Source organism: Acanthochromis polyacanthus, chromosome 12 (genome assembly GCF_021347895.1).
Source record: "Acanthochromis polyacanthus isolate Apoly-LR-REF ecotype Palm Island chromosome 12, KAUST_Apoly_ChrSc, whole genome shotgun sequence".
In the NCBI taxonomy this organism is placed as follows: Eukaryota; Metazoa; Chordata; class Actinopteri; family Pomacentridae; genus Acanthochromis; species Acanthochromis polyacanthus.
In genome coordinates, this window is record NC_067124.1 from 6,017,091 (window position 1) to 6,030,292 (window position 13,202).

Sequence of the window (13,202 nt, forward strand, 5' to 3'; positions counted from 1 at the left end):
GTTACCAAGCCAGGCTAGCCCTAAGCCTTGTTGGTGGAACAAAACTCTCACTAAAGTTAGGCGAAGCTGACCGAAATAAGCCAGGCTTAGACCTAAGCCAGCTTCGTGGAATACCCCCCAGGTGGCAGCGACAGGCCCGCCATGTGGGCTGTGCCCCCAACAACCGCAGGAGAAGGAATGAGGACCAAAAAAACAAAGTGCATTTTTTTGAGTTCTCTATACTTCTATCCATGTTGTGTTGTTTTCATAGAGGCACACAACTTTATATTGCAGTAAAAACAATGAGCCCAGGGGGAGTTAAAATACGACTGATGAGCAACGAGAAACTACTTCAGGGAGTTAATGACACATCAGGCAATAACAAACACAACTCACAGCAACAACACAATACCACAACATCTACAGAGAAAAATAACATTATTGCTCTCCTCATTATTATGAATTGAACTGCCAAGGAAATTGTGCTGCAACCAAACAGCAAACTCTTTGAATAACAATAAAGGCAACATGGAAATGCAGAAAATTACAGTTTGTCAAACGTCTGCTTGAAGCTGCTTCAAAACGAGTTAATCTCTATGGATCCCTGATGTTAAAATGTCCAGTTACAGCAGTCTTTTTTGCTCCTATTTTGCCGTTCTACGTGGTCTGAAAACGTACACCAGTATTACTTTAGGACCCATATCAGCATGAGCAGGTTGGTCCAAATCGGTCAAAGAATCTGTGAGATTTTGACCTTAATTGGCCTTTTGGACATTTATTATTATTATTATTATGAGTTTATTTAAGAAGGCACCTGTACAATATTAAACATAATGTTTCCATTCGATGCATTGTACCAGAGATAGCTTTAAGCTAATTTCATCTGCAGTCCCCCAGCAAGTCACATTAAGGGGCACACTTCCAAACTTCAACATGTACCATCTGGCCCCTGTTGACCTAGAAGGCTGATATTGTATATTCACCTTATTCAGCTCCGCCCATTTTCCAACGGGCGGGACTTCCTGTTTGAGTAGCACTTCGGTAACTCGATCATGCGGTGGTTTACAACTGAGAGGGTGATGTGGGAAGAAACGGAAACCTCTTAAAAACAGAAATGGATCAAGTCTGCCGCATCCGCGACTTATTACAGGTGGGAGGATGACATAGAAAAAGTGGCCACAAGTCATGTATGGCGATATTTTTAACTATTTCGTGTTGTCTCTTGGCGTGATCGCTCGGCATGAGGAATTATAAGAGCACTGAAGCCTATCAATATTTGCAGTGGTAAAGTCGGCGCTGTTCTGTTACATCAAGAACGGGATATACGTTTCTTAAAGCTAATGTCAGCCCGAGTCAGGCTAGTACCTCCTCACACATGGCGTGGGTGTTGGTGACAGCTGATGGAGTGGTGGAGACCACAGGATGCTCCTGTATCGCTGGGTTGGGACGGTCCTGCAGTCACGCTGCTGCGCATATTATGGAAGGTATGTTGATTTGAATAAAACTTTATTTGATTCATGTATATATGATGTGGTTGTGCAAACGGAGGTTGTTATTGTCATTTCTGAAACAGCTCCTGCAGTTTACTGTGTTATTAGCCCTGTCACAAGCTAATGGCTAATATCCCTGGAGCAACAAAAACTGATTCTGACCAAACCGCAGTCATAACACGTTTCAAAATAGCAGAGAGTATCTTTTTACCTCACTGATGGCATAGCGAGGTCTTTAGTGGAAACTGAACTTTGGTAGAATCGCTGTAGCTGCGCTGACAGTGACCGATGCAAGCTGTGTGTTTACATAGCCATGAGCTGGTCCGCAGCATTCAGATCGAACCTTTCCGTGCTCTAAACAATTCTGAGAGAGAGAAAGCTTCATCTTTCCCCAGTTGTTGTGGCACCCACGGACAGCGCAATTGATGCCAAACATGTTAAAATCGCTTAAAAGAACAGTTAAAAGTAGCGACAGTAGCGAGAGGACTCGATGTTGTTGTAGTGCGAAGACGGTCAACCGGAAGTCAATCTCAAAAATGGCGCCGCCCTGTCTCACTTCCTGAATAAGGTGAATACCGACTCACAGGGGGCCCAAGTACTTGTGGTTAAGATTTTGTCCGGTTCGGGTAAAAAAATGAGGGTGAGGGTCTAATTTCACTGGCAGAAGGCTCTCAGGGTCTAAGAGTCTAACAAGACCTGTTTTCCAACATGAATACTTGGTCAGATTTTTCTACTGGGACCCTGGGGCTGATCTTTTACTATGTTATACTAGGCTATATTTGGAGCTGAACTGTGGTGGTTTGGTGTCTCTATGACCTTCCTGTGACCCCTGGCACAGGGTCAAAATGTCACATTTTTGGACATTGAAGCCCCATAAATTAGAAATGTTTGCGTCAAATGAGCTGAAACTTTTAGGGGTGATTCAGGTGACCTTGGTGAACAATTGATTTGAAGCACAAGTCTCTAGGTTGTTCCTGGAGCTACTTCCGGTTTGGGAGGGGCTAGCAAAACAGTTCCAGTGGATTTAGATTTTAGATGTTTCAGAGGTACCAGATCCCAGGTTTCAGCTCTCTGAGTGTTACAGAAGAGAAATGACAGCAAAAGAGGGACATTTATGAAAAAACGTGTTTTTTGGTCCTCATTCCTTCTTCAGGGCCCCTGGATGTCTAAAAACGTGCATGAGCATTCACATTAGCCTCTATATACACACGTGGACAAAATTGTTGGTACCCCTCAGTTAAAGAAGGAAAAACCCACAATTCTCACTGAAATCACTTGAAACTCACAAAAGTAACAATAAATAAAAAATTATTGAAAATTAAATAATCAAAAACAGCCATTACTTTTGAATTGTTGATTAACATAATTATTTAAAAAAACAAACTAATGAAACAGGCCTGGACAAAAATGATGGTACCTCTATAAAAGATTGAAAACTATTTGACCAGAGTGACATGATTAACTCAGGTGTGTCATTTAATTGACATCACAGGTGTTTCCAAACTCATAATCAGTCAGTCTGCCTATTTAAAGGGAGACAAGTAGTCACCCTGCTGTTTGGTGAAAAGGTGTGTACCACACTGAACATGGACAACAGAAAGCGAAGGAGAGAATTGTCCCAGGACATCCGAAAAAAAATTATAGACAAACATCTTAAAGGTAAAGGCTATAAGACCATCTCTAAACAGCTTGAAGTTCCTGTGACAACAGTGGCTCATATTATTCAGAAGTTCAAGACCCACGGGACAGTAGCCAACCTCCCTGGACGTGGCCGCAAGAGGAAAATTGATGACAAATTGAAGAGACGGGTCGTTCGAATTGTATCCAAAGAGCCCAGAGCAACCTCCAAAGAAATTAAAGGTGAGCTCCAAGGCCAAGGTACATCAGTGTCAGATCGCACCGTTCGTCGTTGTTTGAGCCAAAGTGGACTTCATGGGAGACGACCAAGGAGGACACCACTGCTGAAAAAAACTCATAAAAAAGCCAGACTGGAATTTGCAAAAATGCATGTTGACAAGCCACAAAGCTTCTGGGAGAATGTCCTTTGGACAGATGAGACCAAACTGGAGCTTTTTGGTAAGGCACATCAACTCTATGTTCATAGACTCAAAAACCAAGCATACGAAGAAAAGAACACTGTCCCTACGGTGAAACATGGAGGAGGCTCAGTAATGTTTTGGGGCTGCTTTGCTGCATCTGGCACAGGGTGTCTTGAAAGTGTGCAAGGTACGATGAAATCTGAAGACTATCAAGGCATTCTGGAGAGAAATGTGCTGACTAGTGTCAGAAAGCTTGGTCTCAGTCGCAGGTCATGGGTCTTCCAACAGGACAACGATCCAAAACACACAGCCAAAAACACCCAAGAATGGCTGAGAGAAAAGCGTTGGACTATTCTAAAGTGGCCTTCTATGAGCCCAGATCTGAATCCCATTGAACATATGTGGAAGGAGCTGAAACATGCCATTTGGAGAAGACACCCATCAAACCTGAGACAACTGGAGCTGTTTGCTCATGAGGAGTGGGCCAAAATACCTGCTGACAGCTGCAGAACGCTCATTGACAAATACAGAAATCGTTTAATTGCAGTGATTGCCTCAAAAGGTTGTGCAACAAAATATTAAGTTATGGGTACCATCATTTTTGTCCAGCCCTATTTCATTAGTTTGTTTTTTTAAATAATTATGTTAATCAACAATTCAAAAGTGATGGCTGATTTTGATTATTTAATTTTCAATAAATTTTTATTTATTGTTACTTTTGTGAGTTTCAAGTGATTTCAGTGAGAATTGTGGGTTTTTCCTTCTTTAACTGAGGGGTACCAACAATTTTGTCCACGTGTGTATATCCAGATTAGCATCGATGTTCTTTCTCCAAACCCATTTTATGTTTAGGATTACAGGCAATTCTTTAGGACTGCTTTCAAATAATTGAAATGTTACCAAACAATGCTATACTTATCAAATTAAATAGCTTTGGTCTACAGTATATTGGCTAATTCAGTTCTTTGTACTTAATTTATTAGCATGATTTCTTTATAAATATGTTGTTGTGTACATACTTATTTACTTCTCTGTCTACTTTTTCTTTACTCCATGTAGGTTTCCCAAAGACTATGGGTTGAGGAAGAAGTGGAAGCAGCTCTGAGGAGAGAGGGGTTTGCTGCAAGTATATAACAGCCTAGAGAGAGAGATAAATAAATAATAATTATTATTAATAATAATTCTGTTGTTTATTGTAATTGTGGTTGTCTTTACGTTGCATTTATTGAGATAATTTGTCCTTGTTCCTTATTACTGTAGCATTGCTGTAACTACCTATAATTATAAATTTCTATTCATATTTTCACTGTGACTTTTATATACGGCAAATCGTGATCCATGCAGGAGTGGATGGATTTAGCAGGCTCATAGTTTACATAGGAGCAGCTACAAACAACAAATCCACCACTGTTCAGGTCAGCTGTTGCTCAGTATGGCTTACCATCTCGTATGTTGTGTGAGAGTCCAAATAATGCTACCAAAACACATAAAATGTTAAAACAGATATGTGTAGTTGTTTTGACAATTGTTCTGATGTGATGTAAGCTTGTGAGGCTAATACATGCTTCAGAAGAAGGTTCACAACAGTTCTTGTTTTTGCTGCTGTCAGGCTCAAATTGTTGTGTGTGACATTTAACATGTAACAGAAATGTGGCGGCCTGTGAGTTGTTGTAAGAAGACAGTTTAAAGGTGAGAGTTGAGAGAGTGAATTAATGAAATAGCTTATTTTTATGTGAAAGATTCAAAAACGATGGTTCAGGTTTGTGCATTTCTGCGACAACAAAATGTTTCCACACTTGTGGAAGACTGTCTTTGGAGAACAGTTGTAATATAAATGTTTGGAAGTTAAAGAAAAGAATTGTCAGTTCTATTAAAAAACCTTTTTATTGGCACATTGTTCTAATGCTTTTAAAAGCTGTCAAACTATTCAGCATGCAATAAAAGCAGTTTTATATCCCTTTGCTGTGTCTTTGTACATTGTTGTTTTCAAAGGCATTTATTTGAAATTCACAACTTATGCAACAAAAATTTGCAGCATTCTTTTGAGTCTTGTTCGTTTCATTCTGATTCTGTTAAGGTGAGTTGTGATATGTCTAGGTTTGTTGAAAAATGTCCTTAAGAATATACACTGTATCCATGTATGCCCGTAGTGCAGCAGAAAAAGGGACGGCCGGATCAGGCAATGATGTAACTTCAGCCTGTGTAAGCTGCCGGGGTAGTTGTGCATCAGGTACAGTGACGCCTTCTGGGTATGGGGTGTGAGGTCCTGTCCAGTCTATCCCATAATCAGCAGCAACCTGAAAGGAAAGCATAATTTGGAAGCAAGCTTTATATTAAGAAATGCACACTCCTCAAAAATAAAAAAAAGTAGATTAGGGACTACATGGTATGGCAAAACTTGATTTCAAATGTGGGTTGGACAACAAGATGTGCAAGGAGTAAATTCATGAACTATAAAATTGTATAGATATTATAGATATTATTTTACACCATTGAAATATCTATGCATATGTTTATATGTTAAAATTTAAAAATACCAAGTACAGAAACTACAGGACCTGTCACAGCTCTATAAAGAATAGATATTATTGTGCTACTAAACCAAGTATAGCATTTTTGAAATGTCCAGGTTCTCCTAGCAGTGTTAGACAGCATACATCTACACTGTGTTTGTTAAATATGCTTTGGTAATTTCAATTTGTTAAGAAATCAAATCTGGACTCTGAATCAGAAAGTGAGATCACACGCATTAGATTTTTTTCTCTGTCAAGTGAACCATCCAGTACCAAAGTAGAAATAATAAAGTTAACATAAACAAATATAAAGGAAGACAGGAAGGTAAAGGTACAAGAGGGGATTCATACCTCAACTGGATCAGCAGCATTTCCCTCACGTGGCTGACTAAGCCACCGTTGCATGGGGGATTGCCCTCTCTTTGTCCTCAAACTGTGGTGAGTCCAGGCTTCCTTGAATGCCTGAAGATGCTGCTGCAGCTGTGGGACGTAGGTCCAGTGGAGAGTGAATAACTCCAGTTCATTTTCAGGGTTTAGAAACCCTTCCACTTCCAAATTGAGAAACAGTGTGTGGAACAAGTCAAGGACATTTCCATACACATCTCGCCATAATCTTTCAATTCTGTAGATGAGAAAAAAACAAACAAAATAATACATAATTACTCTAAATTTTACAACTGCATGTATATAACAGGAATTTCCTTTCCAGTATTTTAAAAATATATCTGATACTCATGATCGTAATTAGTTACATAACCATGGATCACCTTTGATTATGTACACTGCGTCCAGTGATGTGGGAATGTCGGCCTGTTCCTCTCTGGCTCACCATGTAATGGGCCACAGCAACATTTTCCCCACCCTTGAGGAAGTTAATATATAACAGACAAAAAGAAAAAAATTAACACTATTTTCAAAAGTTCTGTTCTTTGGTACTTTTGTTGTTTCAATGCAGGAGGGAGTATTGTTGTTAATGCAATATTTCACTTTACCTTATCAGATCTCACAAGAGAATACTATTGGTAGTATTGGTGGTATTAATAGTAATGCTACTACTAGTAGTAATACACCAACTACTGCTGCTGATACTGTCACTGCTACTACAACTTGTAATACTATTACACATGCTGATACTACGTCTACGACTCTAACAGCTACTTATACTGCTACTGCTCCTTGTACTTTTCGTATTACTACTACTGCTTGTACTCCAGCTACTATTAATCGTCTGGTATTGGTTGTCCAGCTGTTAGCTCGTGTTAATGTTTTGCTAATGGCTAACTAGTTAGCTCTCATAGACCCTCAACAAGATTTAATAATAAAAAACGAGCCCAAAACTATTCTTACCTGTGGAAAGTTATTCCAAGTTTCCTTGTCTTGATCGTCCGATGTAGTGTGCAACTGTATGCCGCACAATGAGCCGGCATTCTTCTTGTTTTAATTTTCGTGCACATCAATGGAAAACACTGAAACTCCCCCCCCCCCCCCCCCCCCCCGCTTGCTTCGCGTCTCCGTCGGGACGCCGCTCAGAGGGGCGTGTCGTATCTACTCTTCATATGCCTGTGATCAGGAACGACGAGGAAGCCCCGCCTAGAGCCATTTGATTGACAGCTCAGTCCACCAAGTGAAAGCAAACTGATTTGCATTTTATTTCTTTGGTGGTTATTTCATAATGGCCTGACACCATGAAATAGAAAAATGCAAATCAGTTTGCTCTGGGCGGGGCTTCCTTTTCAGGGTGGGGAGTCGTACCCACACACAGGCTTCTTTTCTGACGCCAGCTCCGACCACGGCTGAAGTGAAGCCGTGTCACCGTGGAGCTTCGGCTGATTCTGCCATCAGACACTGAAAGGACGCTGCTAATTCGGTAAATTAATGTTTATTTTCTTATCAGTGGCAGAATAAGCCGAAGCTCAACGGTGACATGGCTTCACTTCAGCCGTGCTGGGAGCTGGTGTCAGGCAGGACTCCTGTGTTCAGAATCCCCGCCCAGAGCAAACTGATTTGCATTTTTCCTTTTCTTGGTGGACTGAGGAAATATAAAGGGAAATAAATAAATAAATGTGGAAATATAAAGAGAAATAAATAATTAAATAAATAAATGTGGAAATATAAAGCGAAATAAATAAATAAATAAATAAATGTGGAAATATAAAGAGAAATAAATAAATAAATAAATAAATAAATAAATAAATAAAAGGAAAAAACAGAAAAGGTAAAAGCAAAGACAAAATTTTCCTTTTTATTTATTTATTTCTCTTTATATTTCCACATTTATTTATTTAATTATATACATATTTATAATATTTATTTAAATATTTATTTATTTATATTTTGATTTGGCACTCCTATTACTCCATAGAATTAGTGTGATATATGTTGATGTATCCTGGTAGTTACATTAGGGTCTGCATGTAATCAAAAACTGACCGTCAAATAAATTCAGTACGGTTCAAAAACATTTAGACATTTATTAATAAATAACTTTTTATGTAACTGTATATCTTAAAATAAAGTGTAGAACTTTTTTTTAAAAAAAGTGGCTGAACAACCTGAACCAACTTATATACAGCTTTGACAATACCTAAATCTCATAAATGTAAACATTTGAACACTTTCACATTGTTTTCTTGTCTTCTATCACTCCCCTTATATATCTGCTGCTTAATGGGAGAACTGAGCTGCTGCTTGTCCTGCCAGTGTTTTGAATCATGGCCTGAATGGTGTCAGAGCTGTTCTCAAACATATTTAGAGGAGCTCATTGGTGAGTCTGGAACAATATTTCGTTTTGATTATGTTCATAGTTGAGAAAGCAGTCTGTCCTCCTCTGATGTATAATGTGCAAAAGATAGGACTCTAAGAGTCGATGCTTTGTAGTGAATCTGAAGAGCCAACTCCTTACGTATTTAATGGAGTATGGAGTTTAACACTGTCCTCGCAGAAAACATGTTACTGGATCCTAGATCAAAGAAGCTTGCTTTCAGTGACAATAGAGCTGTTGATGAGAAACTTCAGAGAATAAGAGGAGAAGCCTGACACCTCCACCATTAGAGGACCAAGTGGAGGAGGAACCTCAAACTTCTGCTGTGTGGAGCCTCTTTGATGGAAGAGCTACAGGAGATGTTGCAAGGAGAAATCCTACAGCTGATGTGGGAATGGAGGATCATATCTAGAGGAACCCCTCATCCAACCACGACGACCCACTGAGCTGGAGGTAGGCCAAGGCCTCAGTCTGCCCCACCTGGTGAAGGTGATGGAGGAGAGACAACTTCTTCCATCTGAGAATCTTATCAAAAACACGGCAGATATTCACTGAAAGAAGAAATGGTATCAGCCCATCCAAGCTTAGGCTTCTGATTTTTCTGAATGTCAGCCTGTACTGAGGACATTTATACTGTTTGAATACTGAGTTTGGTTCTGTTTCTGTCCTGGTTCTGTGGGTTCATGTGCAGAGTTTTGTTCATTTATTTTTTGTGCAAAAAAGTTTGATTGAAATATTAAACAAAAGTAAGAATGCCTGTTTTTGTAACAAAACAAATGCACAAAATGAGTCAATTATAAGGCTTCTCATATAAACACTGAATGAGAAAGAGTTTGTCAAAACACAAATGATTCATATTTGCCTGGTTAGGCTAAATATGAGGCTACAAAGAATAATAAATTGGAAGCCGAAAGAGCCGGCTTTTCTTTGGAAGCAGTGCCAAAAGCTCTCTGAAAAGTGCCGAACTTCCATCACTACTGTCCTCTCTGTCCCTCATCTCTCAGCTGGTTTTTGAAGGCAGAGCTGCGATGCGATTCAGCGACGTCAGGCTGAGTAGCGTCACGTGAGATGCCTGAACTCGTACAAAATTGCTCTGTGCGTTTCTGAGCTGACAGACCAATGATAAACACTGGAAAGCTGCACCGGTAAAATAGAAGCTCCGTTTGAAATACGTTCTGAGTGGCACGAAATATCCTCCGCTTGAAATACATTGGTTTGAATTTCGTTGTATGCAGCTCGAAAAACATGAAAAATCGTGTTGGTGCGCACGAAACCATAGATTAATTTACGTGACAGTTTCACGAATGCTTGTGAGACCAGGTTGTTTCTGGGCTTGTCAAGCAAGGAGGAAGTCGTTGGGGGGATTACATATCTCATCTGGCCTGCAAAGACCTTGGGATCCTGCAACAGGAGCTGGAAAGTGTTGTTGGCCAGGTGGCGATCTGAAATGACCTGTTGATATATCTGCTTCCACTGCAAATCAACCCTGGATGGTCTAGCTTTTCAGCATTCTGTGATGGCTGAAAGTATATTTGGGACTCCACCTGATGTTCAAACCCACTGCAACAGATCTTCATTTTAGCATGTTACTGACAGGCTAAAACAGGACTGGGATGTGCACTTTGAATTGCTTTGTCATTTTCATGTTCCAGTTCATTAGCACAATAATGAATTCTTCACCATCAGTAGCCTTCATCTACAGCAATGTTGCCATTAAAACCTTCCAGTATCAAAGAAAATGCACTTTTGCATCTAATCTGACACTTAGTTGCAGCAGCACCATAGTACGGTGACAAAAAGCAGATAAGTGCTCAGTTGGGTCTGCGTTCATTCTGTGTGCTGTTGAGGTGCAATCCTTCTCTGCATTCACTCGGTTCCAGCATGTATGTTAGACTCAGATTGAATGAACAGTGCTGCAAGACTTACATATCGATTATAAACCCCAAAGTATTCAGCATTTAAGTAATTATTGATGCTTTTACAAAAATATGAAGATTAAGAGATAGTTATATGTTCTGCTTAATGACCGTTGTATGTCAGTTTCAGCCAGGGTTTACAAAGAAAGACAGGAAAAGGACAAGAGAGAACACAAATAAGGTTACCGACAGTAATAAGTGTATCAATGCATGTGATTTGGTGTACCAATTTTTTGGTCAAGATTTTTTGTTTTAGCAAAAACATTTTATTTTGAAAGAAAAAAATATTTCCGAAAATATTACAAAAGCAAACTTTCTGTATGAATATGTATAGCACTAAGTGAAAGTGTAGTGCTGAGTCAAAACAATGCAAAACCACCGATCCTTTATGAATGCTGTGTCAAAGTAATGTTTCATAATCAGGATGAATTCTGGCTTAAGGGTTCCCACAAGCAAAAAAAAAAAAAAAAAAAAGAATACCTGGAAATAAATAATTTGTGAATTATAATTGTAGATCTTCTTTTCCACAGCTGAGGGCTTGTTTTTTATTCAGTCTGTTTTAACAACAGCAACATGTTACAGTAATGAGGAGAATTTGTCCTCTGCTGTAAAGACACATTCTTCCTCTGGGTTTTTCACCTCAAATAAACCTTCGTTAACATTCCAGACATTGACCAGAGGTGATAACTGCTGTACCTGGCATTGAAATTCCCCTCAGCTCACATTTCCTGGGAGACTTATCCCCTTGTTCATGCTGTATTTACAGAGGCAGCAGGCTATCAGACAGTAAACTGCTGTGAGCAATCAAGACCAGGTTAAGTTTGTCCAACAACCTGCACAGAATTAAATCTAGGTACAGAGCCTCAAGGTAACGAAAAACCTGACTTTGATTGCTTTTTCAAATGTTTGAAAGGGTTTGGAACTACTATTTCCTTGTTATAATTGCTACATATTCAGGGACTAGAAAAATGCAGAGGAAAATAACCTTTTAAACAGACCTTCTTCTGGCCTTTCTCAACAATAACAGGCAAAAAGAAAATGAATTTGCCATTTTATGTTGCATTATGTTTGAGACAAAAGGACAACTCCAAGCTTTCCCTTTTTTGTTTAAAGTCTTTGTTTCTTCTCTTTGTCTCATGAAAACTCCATTAAAAATGAAAAGCTGCAGGACCGGTGAGTTGGTGTGGCTTGAAAAAAAATATTGACTAAAGTGTGTTGGCGCTTTCAGAGCTTGATAAATTAAAAATTTAAAAAGAAGAAGAAAGCAAGAAAGATCAGCAATGATGGACAAATCTAAGAAAAAAAAGCTAATGCTTTTCAGCACTACGAGCGAAAATATGGTGTGTGGGACTTGACCCTGTGGCACAGCACGACGGCGTACTTATCTCCACACAGCCTTTGGAGGCAACACAGTGCCTGGAGAAACACAACATAATCACTCCTCTTACAGATCAAATTAGGCCTATTACTATCTCTAAATAAGACATCCTGCTAGGAATGTGAAGCGAGGAAGACGAGAAAAATTGTGTGTGCAGTTGATTAACTCAAGCTCCAAGCCAGCAAAACCCTGTAACATGAGTCACGTTTCATACTTTGAGAATTAGTATTGTTTATGAAGGCAATGACTAAGAGCCTTTTTGTACTCTGAAAATGTCACAACTCAAAATTGAACGTGTAGCCATGGTCTGCCTTTTTTTTGTACTGATTTTGGACAGGCGATGTAAGAGATTATCATAGATTCAAAGGGGAAAAGAAGCAAGGGGAGGAGGGTGCAATGGGACTTAAGATCCATGCTGTCAGGTGATTCAGTTACCCAGCATGGACATGCTTTTACTACAGAACAGCTCCATTGTATCAGAGATTGATGAAACTGCCAAAAACTGTGTAAAAATGAGCTTGAGAAATGGCTTAGAACAGCAAGCCTTTTAGTTTGTGGTACAAACAACAGGTGAATGTTTTGCATGGGTGTACCACTTGAGGATTCAGTAAAAATACCACTTTGCCATCACTTAAGAGCTAGTCACGAGGCTGGCAACCCCACACACATTGTCAGTTCTTGGTGTGACAACCAATACAATGAATGTCCACAGATCTATGGCTGACCTCGTGTGCAGTCACAAAATGTGCATATTTTCATTCATAGCCGTCTGTCACTATCTTGTAACCATTAGTTACCCTAATTTGACCAGAGTCCACCTTCAAGATTAGACATATCTAATGTCCATGCCTCCTACTTGGATACAAAGAGTTTTGCACCTCAATGGAAAACCAAAACGGAAAACAAAGATGTCTTGTTAAAATGCAGATGAGGCAACAGATGGGAATATAAACAGTATCATGAACATTTTTGTTTGGTAGTTTGATGAGGATTCAGAGAGGGTGTTAACATCTGGCGTCAAAGAAGGTAAATTTTGTTCATGAATAAATTCACAGGGTTTGACAGATATTCTCTACTCATAAAGCCTGAACTACAATCAGGTTGTTGCTATACTGGTGGATAACTG

The 13,202-nt window shown here is 39.4% G+C and overlaps 1 long non-coding RNA gene across 1 annotated transcript; it reads right to left on the bottom strand.

Annotated features, from left to right (window-relative positions):
- Positions 1-5,366: 5,366 nt before the first annotated feature.
- LOC127536447 (uncharacterized) lies at positions 5,367-7,501 on the bottom strand. Its single transcript, XR_007945435.1, has 4 exons — positions 7,369-7,501; positions 6,789-6,883; positions 6,373-6,643; positions 5,367-5,805 (listed from the first exon to the last, which is right to left on the bottom strand). It is a non-coding gene; the product is annotated as an uncharacterized LOC127536447 (long non-coding RNA).
- Positions 7,502-13,202: the final 5,701 nt, after the last annotated feature.